Source organism: Meles meles, chromosome 9, assembly GCF_922984935.1.
Source record: "Meles meles chromosome 9, mMelMel3.1 paternal haplotype, whole genome shotgun sequence".
Taxonomy (NCBI): Eukaryota; Metazoa; Chordata; class Mammalia; order Carnivora; family Mustelidae; genus Meles; species Meles meles.
Window position 1 is genome coordinate 64,515,754 of NC_060074.1, and position 13,576 is coordinate 64,529,329.

The window sequence follows — 13,576 nt, forward strand, 5'->3', positions numbered from 1 at the left end:
AAGTGCTGTAGCCTCTCTGCTCGTTTTAGCAGATATGTGGAAGGGAGAGGAAAACATCTGTAAGGGGTAGAACCTACCTTGTGACATTTTCTGGTTTGTGCTTCAAAACAATGAAGGTAAAATGCATTCCTCCAATTGTCTGAATAAAATATAGTAAGTGCTTTTTTCAACATCAATGCTAATATGTACAAATACTAAGAAATAAGGGCCTCTATTTGCCAGAGAACCATTTTTTTCCTTGACACCAACCAGGCAATCAACCTGACCTTTCTCCAGATAGACCAGTGAATCCACATAAATTTCCCACCGGCCAAACCATTTAAACCATCTTCGACAACTCTTTCTCAGCACCTATTGTGAGTGAGCTTTGGTACTGAAAAGAACACAATAAGATTAATTTTTGAATGCTGAGTCAGAATCAGAAGACCAAGAGTTTTTTAAATAAAGCAAGCAATAAAACAATGGCCTCAACCAACTGAGGTCTATAACCCACTAACAGCCAGGCCTGTACAAGCTGGTTTATGCAGAATTTGGTTCACTCGAGTATTTATTAATCAAAACATCCCAGTTCCTGGTACCATACAGCAAACTGTATGCCTAGTGTAGGCTTTGCTCTACACTAACAACTCAGTTTTCTTTTCAGTTCAACAAGAAGTAGAAATGCAAACCTTGATCCAGTTGTGGGTTTGGAGATGCACACTTGATAAACTGAATTTTTCACCTCTACTTTTACATTCAAAACTGTCTGTGTTATGTTCATGATTGGACGTTTCATTACTGCTTTCCGCACCTGTGCCCTGGCCACGGCTGCCTTGCCATCTTGCCACCGGTGACCTTGCCATTAACTCAATCTCCACCTGTCTCTTCTCTTCCTATCCATGTCTACCTTCCTCTGGCTCTGTAGGTCTTGACAGAAGCCCATACTCTTTTCTAGAGATATCAAATCGAAAAGAATTATATTTTGTAAAAACAATTCCTTGCTGAAGTTGCAAGGTAAATTAACCACAGTTAGTACTACTCACACCAACTACAATGAAGAAAAAGGCAAAAACACAAACTAAACTCCGTAAGAAGTTGTATTTCTCAGGACAAAAGAAAGAAAGCCTTTTCCTATGGGCCCCCCAAACCCTGGTTCCATTATGGCCTGCATGAGCCTGGTTCATCTAGAAGTGTGCCCTACCCTCCTTATGAAGCCCCTATTCCATGCTTCCACCCAAGGCTTCCTGTTTGGGGGTGCAGCAATGCAGTGGTGGTGGGTCTCAAATGAGTCCTCTGTCCACCAGTTTCTACATCACCCCCAACCTGAAGCAGGACGGCTTTTCAGAGCCCTTGACTTGTCCCCTCCTACCTCTTTCTTCTCTGACGAGATAAGGATTTAGAATGAAACCATTCTCCCTGTGAGGCTGAGACACAGAGTCTCTGAGGGAGCTCAGGTCCCCTGAGTCACTTAGGCCCTCAGTAAGGTTAGACCCTTAAATGTAAATTAATACACTGAATGGAACTCCCCAGGCAGCCCAAGTCATTCTGATTAAGTTGTTCTGGCTTGCGATCAGGGATGGGGGAATGGTACAGCTCTCCTGGTCTGTGGAGAACAGAGAAAACAAAAGCGTAAGGAAAGCATGGTGAATATAATAAATGTCAGTCAGCCAAACAACCAATTTACTGGTGCCCCCAAACCCTGTTAGCTCCTTTGTTAATTTCAGACACTATTGAAATACTGTTATTTGTATATATACAGTTATATTTCAATATTAAAATTAAACTAAATAATGATATAAATGAACTAAGGAAAGATACATCAAAATTCTTAAGGAAAACCAATTAGAACAAAGATAAACTAAAAAGTGAATGAATTTATTAGTTTAGGCCACACCAATGTACCAATAATCAACTAAAACTGATATTTAACTTCTTATTATTGTAATCTTTTATCAAAAAAGCTTTGATTTCATAGGATTATACAGTCTGTACGTCTAATGTCTCTTGAGTTTGTACCTTTGATATTTCTACACAGTTATTATTTTCTGAAAGACATGGGATTTAATTGCAAAGTGATCAAATTTATTAAATAACATAGTAAACCTGTTCATAGTCGTTTGGCTCTTCACATAACTAAAGCAATGTGTCCACTTCCCCCAAGACATGAGGCATGCCCATAAAGTACAATTAAGACTAATGTCTGTGATCTGCCGACATCAACGGCATTACTTTGGAGCCACACACTGTAACTCTCAACGGTGGCTGTCCCCAGATGAGTCGATAGTAATTACTAACTGCCTGCTGAGGTGTGACCATAAAGCCTTCGTCATGGTCCCTTTGCAACTTCCAGTTTCAGCTACTTTCTGCAGAACTGGTTGGTATGTGAGTTCTCCTGCTAGTGCAGAGAGGGATTCACTCCTGCCTCCCCTGGGCAGCACTGCAGGACAATCCAGTGCATCATTAAAAAGGGAAACTCATTCTAACCCGTGGCAAAACGTTTGCCTTGGTCCTTTGTGGAAACTCTATCCTCTTGATGAAATAACCCAGTCCTTCCAGCGTGTGCAATCAGCCTAAGCTCCTTTCCTATGCCGTTAATAACTAAATGAGCTAATCTGCCTGGTGACTTGGAGGGGGTGAGAAATATTATCCTATAAAGGGTGCCCTGGCACTATTTCTCAGGCTGTCAGAGCCGGGGGGTTAGTACAAAAACCCGCTAAGTAAGACTGAGTTGCAAGCACAGACACAAGTGCTTTCAAAAAATCCCAAACTGGTTGCTATTCTTTCTAAGATTCATCTTACTTGTGCTCCAAAATAGAATTTGTAGGAGCAATGTTTACCCCAATTATTGGAGTACCACTACCACAGCTTTTCTTCTTAATGGTATTGTGGGTTTCTGTAAACCGATTTGTTCTTATAGAACCCATTTTCAATTTCATTTGCAGAAGACAAGTGCACTTACAGATACACTCTTCACTCCTTTCAAGGAAAATGAATTGGGATTGCTTTAGGGGAAAAGGAGTGGTATTGTTTGTTCTTATCTCAGGGCCCAGGGCTGTTGAGTGAGGGTCACCGGAACCCTTTCCCACAAAACACAAAATCACTGCCCAGAGTTTCCTGTTCCCAGGGATCCCCCAAAGTATCTAGTGTTGATGAAGATGTAAAAGACAGACACTGGGACATGATGGAATTTTATGTCATCTTGTACTTACAGGAGGTGGGAGCCGCGGAGGGAAAGCTGGAGGAAGGAATGTGTTGATACAGCCCCTCCTTCGATTTGAAGTCTCATATTAGTTTAAAAGTGGAAATGTGCTCTTTGTATAATTATACTTAATAGAATTCTCAAATATAGAAACAATACATTATACTAATTAAAGGTGCTTTATTTTTGAATTGTTAGAATGGCAAGCTGCGGGATTTTAAGTTCACAGACTTTGCTAGTTTTTGAGGAGCAAGGAAAATTATAGCAAAAGAAACCTTAATGTAACAGAATCATTATGCTTATAGAACTTGTAGAAGGGGCAAAATGTTTTTTTCCACAGTTAGTTTTATGAAAATGGGTGTTTTCTGTAAGCACTTGACATAAGAATATTAGCTCTTTCTACTTCTTCTGGATCTAGTATTTCTCTAAATAAACCCATCCTCAGGGTCTTTGAAAATGATTAGATCGAGATACGTTTGTCTCTTCTTTTGCATGTTCATTGATTAGTTTGCATAATTACAAAAATTAGCATACTCCCCTCCCCACCCCCACCCCCAAGAACCTGGGAAAAAACAAGGCCTGAGAAAAGGAAGAGATGTCAAAACATTCTGTCTTCAGAACCATTCTATTGCAGAGATAACTGTTTAGGATACCGCTTGGGAAATTTATTTTTTGCAGTTTCTATGCAGATCTCAAGATCACGGCACATGGAATAAGACCACATCTTCTTCCAACAGCCTTGTTCTTTATCCCTCTCTGTCCAGAGTCATCTACCATGGAAAGGAGCAAGTTATTATCTCTGTAGGAACCAGCTGAGGCTACTTCATTTCCTACCCCATCAGGACAAAACACATTGTAGACCAGCCACCAAATTGATACCAACAGGGGGAGCCAAGTGCTCAATCTATCGTCCTTCCCCCCGGGGAAATACCAAGAGTGCTAAAGACATCATCCTGCATTTGAAATTCATTTCTGTCTTCGGAGTACAAATCACAAAAATTTAATACTAGAATTCATATCACATGGTGTTCAGACACATTTTGGGGAGATCTGGGGGAACTTTGATGAAGTCGGCCCTTTAGGTTGGGGTTCAGTTTGTGAGCCTTTTATCATAAATATTTTGTGCCATAATTCTACAGATATCAATAGCTGCCCCCAATTATATTGTCTTTTTTTTTCTTTTAGAGGATTAAAAAAGGAATGTTCCTTTTTTCCGCTCAACTCCTTTTCCTTCATGCTCTTATTTTTCTGGACCTTTTCCATTACTAGAGGGAATTATGATAATGACAAGGTATATCATCAAGTCTGGGTATAGTAAACAGACAAAGAAAAGAAGCAATATTCTGGGAGGAAGGAGTGTGAAAAAACTATGCATGAGAGAATTACAGACATATACAGATCTATTTCTATATCAAAACCAAATGCAAATACGTTTGTGTGTGTGTGTGTGTGTATTGTTGTTGTTCTTGTTTTTCAAAATGTGACCTCACGGTGAACACTTGGCTGCCACAAGGCAGTTATCCCTGTGGTAACTTTTTTCTACACCTCCTGCTTAAAACCTAAAAAGTAAGAAGGATCGTGATGCCCTGCTTTCATGGTTCGTATTTGTACTGAAAATCAAAATCAAGCGAGCTTTGACCCTTCTGCTCCACGGGAGGTTTCTGTCTTCCCTGAGCTCGCCTTAGGACACCTATGTTACCGTTTGACAGGTGTACCACCCCAGCCAAATGCTAATATGTTGATTTCTTCCTCTAAAAACAGCGGTGAGACAGAGAATATCTTTTCAAAAAAAACAAAAAAACAAAAAAACAAACAAACAAACAAAAAAGAATATCTTTTCACACAAAATGCAAGTTAAATCATTTAATAATCATGGGCTCTGTGTTTGACACTTACGTTCAAATATAATCTCTCTATTTATAATCTTGAGATAGGAGATCAAGTATTTATCTGAATATTTGAAGTAAGTTGTAAAGACCTATCATTCCTTTTTACCAATACCTGTTTGAATCTCATCTGCTCTGATCCATCCTTAAAAAACAAACCTGATCTTCAGTTATGAGCCTCCAGCAGGTGGGTAGGTTTTCTGTAGTTTACAGTGCACCGGTATTTATTAGCTTAATTGGGAGGACTTCTATTACAGATCAGAGAGTATGTCCTTAAATGTCATCTGATTTTTTTTATAAGCCTGTAGGAATTAAATGGCTCAATTTTTTTTTAATAATTGTTGATTTTTTTTTAATGTAAAATGAAACTACATAAGCGCATACTTAAAGCAAATAGTCCTTGGTCCTTTTTTAGTAAGAACCTCTTTTCAATTTAGAGACCTCTTAAACTTTTGGCATTGATTTTTTTTGTATTTGTCAAACCTTTGCATTGATGACCAATATTAAATTGATAGAAAAGATGTTTCACTGAATCACCAGCCCTAAGAGAAAGAAAAAAAAATGTGTAGTTACCTGGTATAGTAGTGAAAAAGATATTGTAGTGAAAGACCCAGTGATTTTTTCAAGAGTTAAGACACAATAAAAATTAGTGTACATGATTATTAATTTTGGGGTTCTTTGAAGGCCTCTCAGAATGATGCTGTTCTTCAGGATATTTAACTGGTTGAGGATAATGTCTTTCCTTTTCTCTTGTCTCTACCTTAAACACACTCTGAGCACATAATAAATGCACATAGAATATGTCATTTACTTCCTTTACGTGTTAAAAACATAGGTTCAAAATAGCTGGCTGATGGATTTCTTATGAAAACATTATATTCATGGTGTATGTTTGGTGTTTTTAAAATTTGTGTATCATTCTTCCTTCAATCCCTTTTATGTATAATCAGCATGTAGATTTTAAGAACAGTAGAGTTCTAAGGAAATGAGGTTGTATACAAATGTGAAGCGCCTTGTAGATTTCCTGACACGTACAACACTCAATCCATGGTAGCGCCTCATCTCTCTCTCCTTCAGTGCTTCCCCACTTTCTGTCGCAGCAGATTACAAATGAGGATTCTAAGTGAGGCTGAAATTAGTTGTAACTTATTTACCTGATTTCTCACTTGAATTGATGACAAACTCCAGCTATAATCTAATATCCCTGTCTGCCACTTCAATCTCTTTTCATTCCCCATGTTGCTAGTAGATACATTCACCAGTGAAACTGCAATTAGCTACCCTTTTATTTTCCCCCATTTTTCCTTATTTCGAAGAAAACCCAAGTGATCAGAATAATTCATTTGTAGCCATAATTGATAATCACACTCCCCTGTTTGCACAGATAATCTTGAAATGGTTGCATAGGAGCCAAATCCATTTTATTGTGTTTCTTCCCTCTGTTTGGATTTTATATAAAGATTTAAAATGTCATTCCTCCCAGTGAACAAGATGGATGCTCACAGAGACACAGAGGGACAGTAAAAGGGGGAGGAAAGTTTGTTTAACAGGAACTCTTTCCAACCTCTTGGCAGGCCAATTGTACTATCTCTAAGTCTTCCTACATGTCCTTGTAGTATCACATGGAACATATATTGCCAAGAAATAGGCCCAAATCAATTCCATTATAAGACATGAATAGTGTTTCCTACTATGTTATCTGTTGTCAAAAATAAACACCTTTACTTACGTTTTTAGCTGGTTTCCCTTTGGTTAAGAAGACCTCAGTGCTCATGAATTACACTATTGTAACAAGGGTAATAGCCACTCTCCACTCTTTTTGACATTCAAAACTCCTTCTTTATTTGGGAATGCCTCTTACCAATGAGGCAGAACCAGCCTCCATGAGGAGAAGCTGCAAATACCACACACTTACTCTCCTAGGCTTCCTGGCAATGAGGACTCAGACGTATGAACTAGATTGTACCCATCAGATACCCCCAAATCAGACTTTGCATAAAGAAATGATGAAATGACATGAGAAGCAGGGACTATGTGGAATTAATCTTAATTATGGCTGGTGGCAAGAGATTAGCAACATCCAGTCTCAGAAGTAACTATTCTAGAAGCAACATCCATTACGTAGTTTTGATAACGTCGGCAATGAATGTGTCTGGTGTTCCGCGACAACAGCATGGGTGCGTTCACCAGATGGCTCTGCAGCATTATTCAGCTCTGTCACTGACTACAAAACCTCCAGGTCTTGTTTTCTGAAATCTGGAGATTCCATGAATTCCACTCCCCTCCTCTGCCACTCAGTTTCTCTTTAACCAATTACCTTTCCTGTTTAAATCGCTCAGATTCTGATGTTTGAAACTGGGAGCTGTGACTGGATTAAAATATATATATATATAGGTAATACATAAATCTTAACATTCTTAATTTATGGTCTAAATGATAGTCATACAGTAGGATCTTTAGGAAAGAGCAAGTGTGAGAAGAAATGCATAATTGTGGATTAAATCACTGTGAACTGACTGTTCACTAGGTATGAGTTCATGAAAGTTGGACTGAATAGGTGATCACAAAGCCACACTCTGGCCATGTCTCTGTAGAGCCTTTCCATGTCCTAGCAGCCAGAACGATTTGGAAGAGTCCTAATGTGCACAGGCAGCTTTTTGCTTCTCTCCCTTTGAATAAACCCCCTAAATTCACTACTTTTCTGGTGGAAAAAAAAAAAAATGTATATATTAGAACTTGTTTCTTCTTTAGTTTCTGGGCTTAGTTCTATAATGAAAAATTCATGGTGAATTTCAATAGTAAAATTCATAGACAGAGCCATAGATAAAATACTTTCATCCCATCTTTTATTATTGTTATTATTATTTTTTGCCTTGCTTACCTTGTAAGTAGCTGACACAAAGTAAGTGTACAATGGATATCTGTTACGTAAAGAGAGCAAACACTAATGTAACACTTATGAGCCAGGTGTTCACTTATATTAACTTACTTCCTCCTCATAATAACCTTCTGACATAGGCACTATTATTATTCCCTGATTAATCCTTTTTATTGGTGGGGGAGGGTGGAGAGGGCAAGAAATGGACATGTTGGAGGGTTAAGTGACTTGCCCAAAGAAAGTGAGCAGAAATGATTCCAACTCAAGAAGGTTGCCTCTGGAGTCTGTGCCTTGTATTTTTTTAATTCGGCTGCTAGTCATTAAGCACCCACCATGTGTCAGGAACAAAAATTCAGTGATGTGTATATTATTTTGCCCTCAAGGAACTCACTATATCAGAGAAATAGACATTTAACAAATAATTATAACATATTACATATAACATATAACAAATAATTAAAGCGCAATTATTCTATGATAGAAAATACAAATGAGATTTGTTGGGACACCAGGAGGTGATAAACTTTACTAAACGAAAGAAGGCCAAGGAAGACATCTAAGAGCAGAGAATGCTCCAGCTGAGACTTGAAATCATTTTTCATGAATACAGCATTACATTCTAGGCAAGAGGAGCACCTTATACAAAAGGTAAAATAGTATATTTGTGAATACAGTGAGACAAAACTGTGGTATGAAGCTGGAGATGTAAGCAAAGCCCAGATAATAAAGAAAACTCTATGTTATTTTAAAGAACTGTTATTTATTCGAAGGCAATCAGGAGCCATTGAAGAAACTTAAACAAGGAGTAAGATGAATAGATCTGCACTTAAGAAAGATTTTTCTGACTCTATAGTGTTGAAAAAAGGGGGTCAATTTAGATGGAAGAAGGAGAGTTAGGAGACTACTGAAATAGATTATACAAGGACTTACATGGGTCAGAAGTTTAGGATAAAGACAGCATTGACTTGAGAGATAATTAAATATAGAATTAGTAGGGCTTAAAAATCTACTGGATATTGGTAATATAGGGTGGTAATAAAGATGCAGAATTCTTTTGTTTCTCTATTTCGGTTTGCATTAATTAACATAAGATACATGTAGCCTCTGGTTTTCTTTTTCTTTAAAATATTTTCATTCTTCTTATAAGCTTTGTATCTGTCATTTCAGTGTTCCTTGAGACTCAAAGTTTTATCCTCTTTTATTGTGCTTTTATGTTTATTTATATCCTTGTGGCACTTTGGTTTTAAGATGCTTTATGTCTATGTTGGATTGAAATATTGTATACGTATGTGTATCTTTAACACACATCTACATAAAACTTCCAGAGGGCATCCTTTACTGCAAATTGAATGTTTTTATGTATCCTGCTTTTTTAGTTTGTCAAATAAATATTGTTATTTATATAACTAATATGTTTGATGGCCCAGTTGAGAGTACATCTTTTATATGTTCTTTTTATGAATCTTCAGCATTTTTGGACGCAGGGATATGGCTCTATAAATAATATTTTTTGAAACGAAGAGGACAGTCAGAGTTCTAGCAGTTAAAGCTGGCATTGTTTAGTCAGAAATCTCTCTTTGAAGTCAAATATTTCTACTTTCAAATCAAGTATTTTTTATTAGAAAAGATAAGTTTTGCTCTTAGTAGCTAAACATGACCAAAGTCTAATTATTTTCAGTGAAAAAAACAGTTGTAATTAATTGAATGATAATACTTCTCCCAGAGATTTATGTAATAAAACTACATAATTCATGTACCTTATTTATTACAAGTCGTGCCTCAAGAGAATTTCAAGCTGAGCTTTTTTATTCCATTAAATATATATGAATACATTTTTCTGTATTGCACAAATACAGAGATAGATGGATAGAGAGATGATTGATAGGCATTTAAGTAGATTGAGATTTAATTGTAGAAACTTTTACTAAAACAATACAATGTCTCGCACAATTTGATGGAGATAGTTGTTTGGTACTTAGGAGCTGTTGGTTGAATAAATGAATAGGTGAAGCTGTATAGCATCACTTATGTTTAGGGATGCAATGGTTTCAAAGGAAAATGTTACCATCTTATGTTTTTAAGCTTCTTTTAATGTTTTGCACCATCAGTCTCTTTGGATCTGACAAGTCAACTTGTACATGCTCATAGCTTTACTATTGAGTCAAATGAAACTGGAGGGTTCACTTCTGAGTATATTGAGTTAGACAAAGAATCGGGATTTGCAATTGCCTTGATTCTTCTTTCCCCTTGATATCTTTCCCTATTTGTATAAATTAAAAATTAGGATAAAGTTTTGTCTTTCAATGTCATCATAAATATCTCAACTTAATTTATGTCATAGTAATTCTGCTCAATGCATTCTGCTGTTTCTAGATGATGCTTGACAACACTTCAATTTCATCAACTCAATGAATACTAATTCACTAAAAAGAAATAAAAACTAGTTTGTTTAATACCATGAAAAGTATTTTTTTTTTTTTTAAGATTTTGTTTATTTGAGAAAGAGAGAGAGAAGGAGCAGGGAGGAGGATCAGAGGGAGAGGGAGAAGCAAACTCCCCGTTGAGCAGGGAACTCAATGCAGGCCTCGATCCCAGGACCCTGGAATTATGACCTGAGCTGAAGGCAGATGCTTATCTGTCTGAGACACCCAGGCACTCCAGCACCATGAAGATATTTTTATAAAAAGCCTATTTGAAAATATATTTTTCTATTTTGAAAGGTTCTTCCCCTTTGTGTATGTTTGTTGTCTTTGTGCATGTTTTGGTTTCTTGGTACAGGCTTCTCCTCCCTCTAATGATGCCAATTACTCCTTACAGCATCACCACACTGACCATATTCATTCAAAGATGTTCTGATCCCTAGCAATGTTTTCAAGAGGGCTCTTTCTGAGAACTTTGTAAAGTGATTGACACGTTATCGTTATACACATCAGCTTCAGTAATTTCACCAACCAATTATGAAATGTTCAGTATCAAAGACTGTTAGCTAAAATACTAAAAAAACCCATAGAATTATGTGGGGAAAATTTAGACTCTCAATTTTTAAACTATATTTAAAATTATAAAATTTTCACACTCTTGGAAAAATATGACTATTTGCCCATGCACTTACTCCTTGATATTTAAGGCTGGCGGTGGGGGGGCGGGCAGTCATCTACTATCTGCCAGGATGCTAAAACTGAGATTTGAGGATGCATGAATTCAGTTAAATGAGAGATTCATATTATCAAATAATGACTGTGAAATGTGATGAGTAGGTAATAAAGATTTGTACTGGCGGGATGGGAATACAACAACAAAATAAGCAGGAATAGATGACCATAGAAAAGTCAGGAAAGGTTTTAAACAGAAAATGGTTTTTGAGCCATGATTTTAAAAATGTATAGTAAATGTAGAAAAGCCTTAACCTAAAGCTCGAACCCTAGGGAAATCAAATTTTATATTGTAAAATTTTAAGGAAAATTTAAAAAAAATAAGCCCATGGCCAGAGAAACAAGTTTGATTTTGAATATATCCAAATCCAGAGCAACACAATACATTAACCAGAAATTGTTATGTTCATCGCTTAAAAAAAAGAACTGCCTATTCTTTCAAAATGAGATTAGTGATAGGTAAAATAGCTGAATTATTGTCACTGAGCATGAACTGTTTTTTCCACTCTAGGGAGGCATTTACTCCATACTATTCTACCAAATTTTTATCACATTTTCTTTCCTATTGGGTATACTTCCAAAAATCACAATAACAGTGAGTCACCATTAAAAAAAAAAAATGGTCCTATTTTTTCCTTACTCTTTATGCTAGAATGAGTTTGAATTTTTTTTTAAGATTTTATTTTTATTTATTTATTTGACAGAGAGAAATCACAAGAGAGGCAGGCAGAGAGAGAGGAAGGGAAGCAGGCCCCCCGCCGAGCAGAGAGCCCGATGCGGGACTCGATTCCAGGACCCCGAGACCACGACCCGAGCCAAAGGCAGCGGCTTAACCCACTGAGCCACCCAGGCGCCCATGAGTTTGAATTTTTATTGGTAGGAATGTACAATGCCTTTTCCGGTACTGATAATAACAATGACAAGCTGGGTAGGCAGAACATGAAGTCTTTTCTGTGCTGGAGAAATCTCCTTAGAAGTATATATCAAGGACACGTGGGTGGCTCAGTCGGTTAAGCATCTGCCTTCAGCTCAGATCATGATCCCAGGGTCCTGGGATTGAGTCCTGCATCAGGCTCTCTTCTCAGCAGGGAACCTGCTTCTCCCTCTGCCTGCTATTCCTCTGCTTGTGCTCTCTCGCTCTCTCTCTGATGAATAAATAGATAAAATTGTTTAAAGAAAAAGAAGTATATATCAAGGATAGATTTTTGTAAGATACTTGTCTAACATATGAGCTGACATCAGATTGGTAAGAACTATATAAGCATATTATTTTGAGATTATGCCATATTCTCTCTGTTAGACTCCATATTAGAGCACATATATCATCTGTTTCTCTATCTATAAATGGGTGAATGAGATGGAAAAAAAAAAAAGAGTTTCGGTGTGATTTAGTTACTTACCCAAGATTACAACATACCTCGTAGAGGAGCGAGTTAATACAAAATCCTGTTTCTGACTCCTGGTTGATTCAACTTGTAAACAAGACTGCATTTTGTCTCTTGCAGCCTGAGCTATATTTGAATTTAATATTCAAGAACCAATTTTATTAATATTTTTGTGTGAATTTATGTATAGTGTTCTTGCCAGTATTCTTTTATTACATCTTATTTGTGTAATTTGATTTCTCTTGAGCATTATGATGATCAGTCCTTTTACCTAACCCTGTTCTTTGTAGATACCAGCAACTGAGTGAGTGAAACTCACTAACTCTATTCTTTCAGTCTTATAACAAGCAGCAAGTGTAAGAAACTAGAATTTCTATAGGTTCCAGGCAGGCTTTTTTTAAAATACCACCTTGTGTTACTTAGTGAATGATGGGAATAGTGACCAGCTGAAAAGTACATATCCCAGGTAAAAAGGTTGGCCACTACTTTGTTCCAGATTTAAAATCCAAGCTCAATTATCATATGGTTTTGCTTATTTGTGGAGCATAAGAAATAACACGGAGGACATGGGGAGATGGAGAGGAGAAGGGAGTTGGAGGAAATTGGAGGTGGAGATGAACCATGGGAGACTATGGACTCTGAAAAACAATCTGAGGGTTTTGGAGGGGACAGGGGTGGGAGGTTGGGTAAGCCTGGTGATGGGTATTATGGAGGGCACGTATTGCATGGAGCACTTGGTGTGGTGCATAAACAATGAATTCTGGAACACTGAAAAGAAATTTAAAAAATAAATAAAAACTTAAAAAATAAAATAAAAATTTTCACAAGTTCAAAAAAAATTCAAGCTCAACTAGTTGCAAAATATGAAATACTGTAACAATAGAAATGAAATCTTGGCATATTTTAAGAGAGACTTTATATAAATTACAGCAACCTGGGGGCAGTAAAATTGATGTGTTGACACTAACATACCAAACTCACATAGCAATTACAGTTCTGTTGAGTAATAGCACAAGAAGAAACGCTAGCCAAATTTATGTACCCTGGTACTGTTCATGTTGTGTCATCTCTTACAAGAAAATGTATTTAGATATGAT

The 13,576-nt window shown here is 37.0% G+C and overlaps 1 protein-coding gene across 1 annotated transcript in view; it reads left to right on the forward strand.

Moving 5' to 3' along the window:
* Positions 1-13,576, forward strand: part of XIRP2 (xin actin binding repeat containing 2) — a 41,290-nt gene that overhangs the window by 11,195 nt on the left and 16,519 nt on the right. The gene's annotated exons all lie outside the window — the stretch shown is intronic.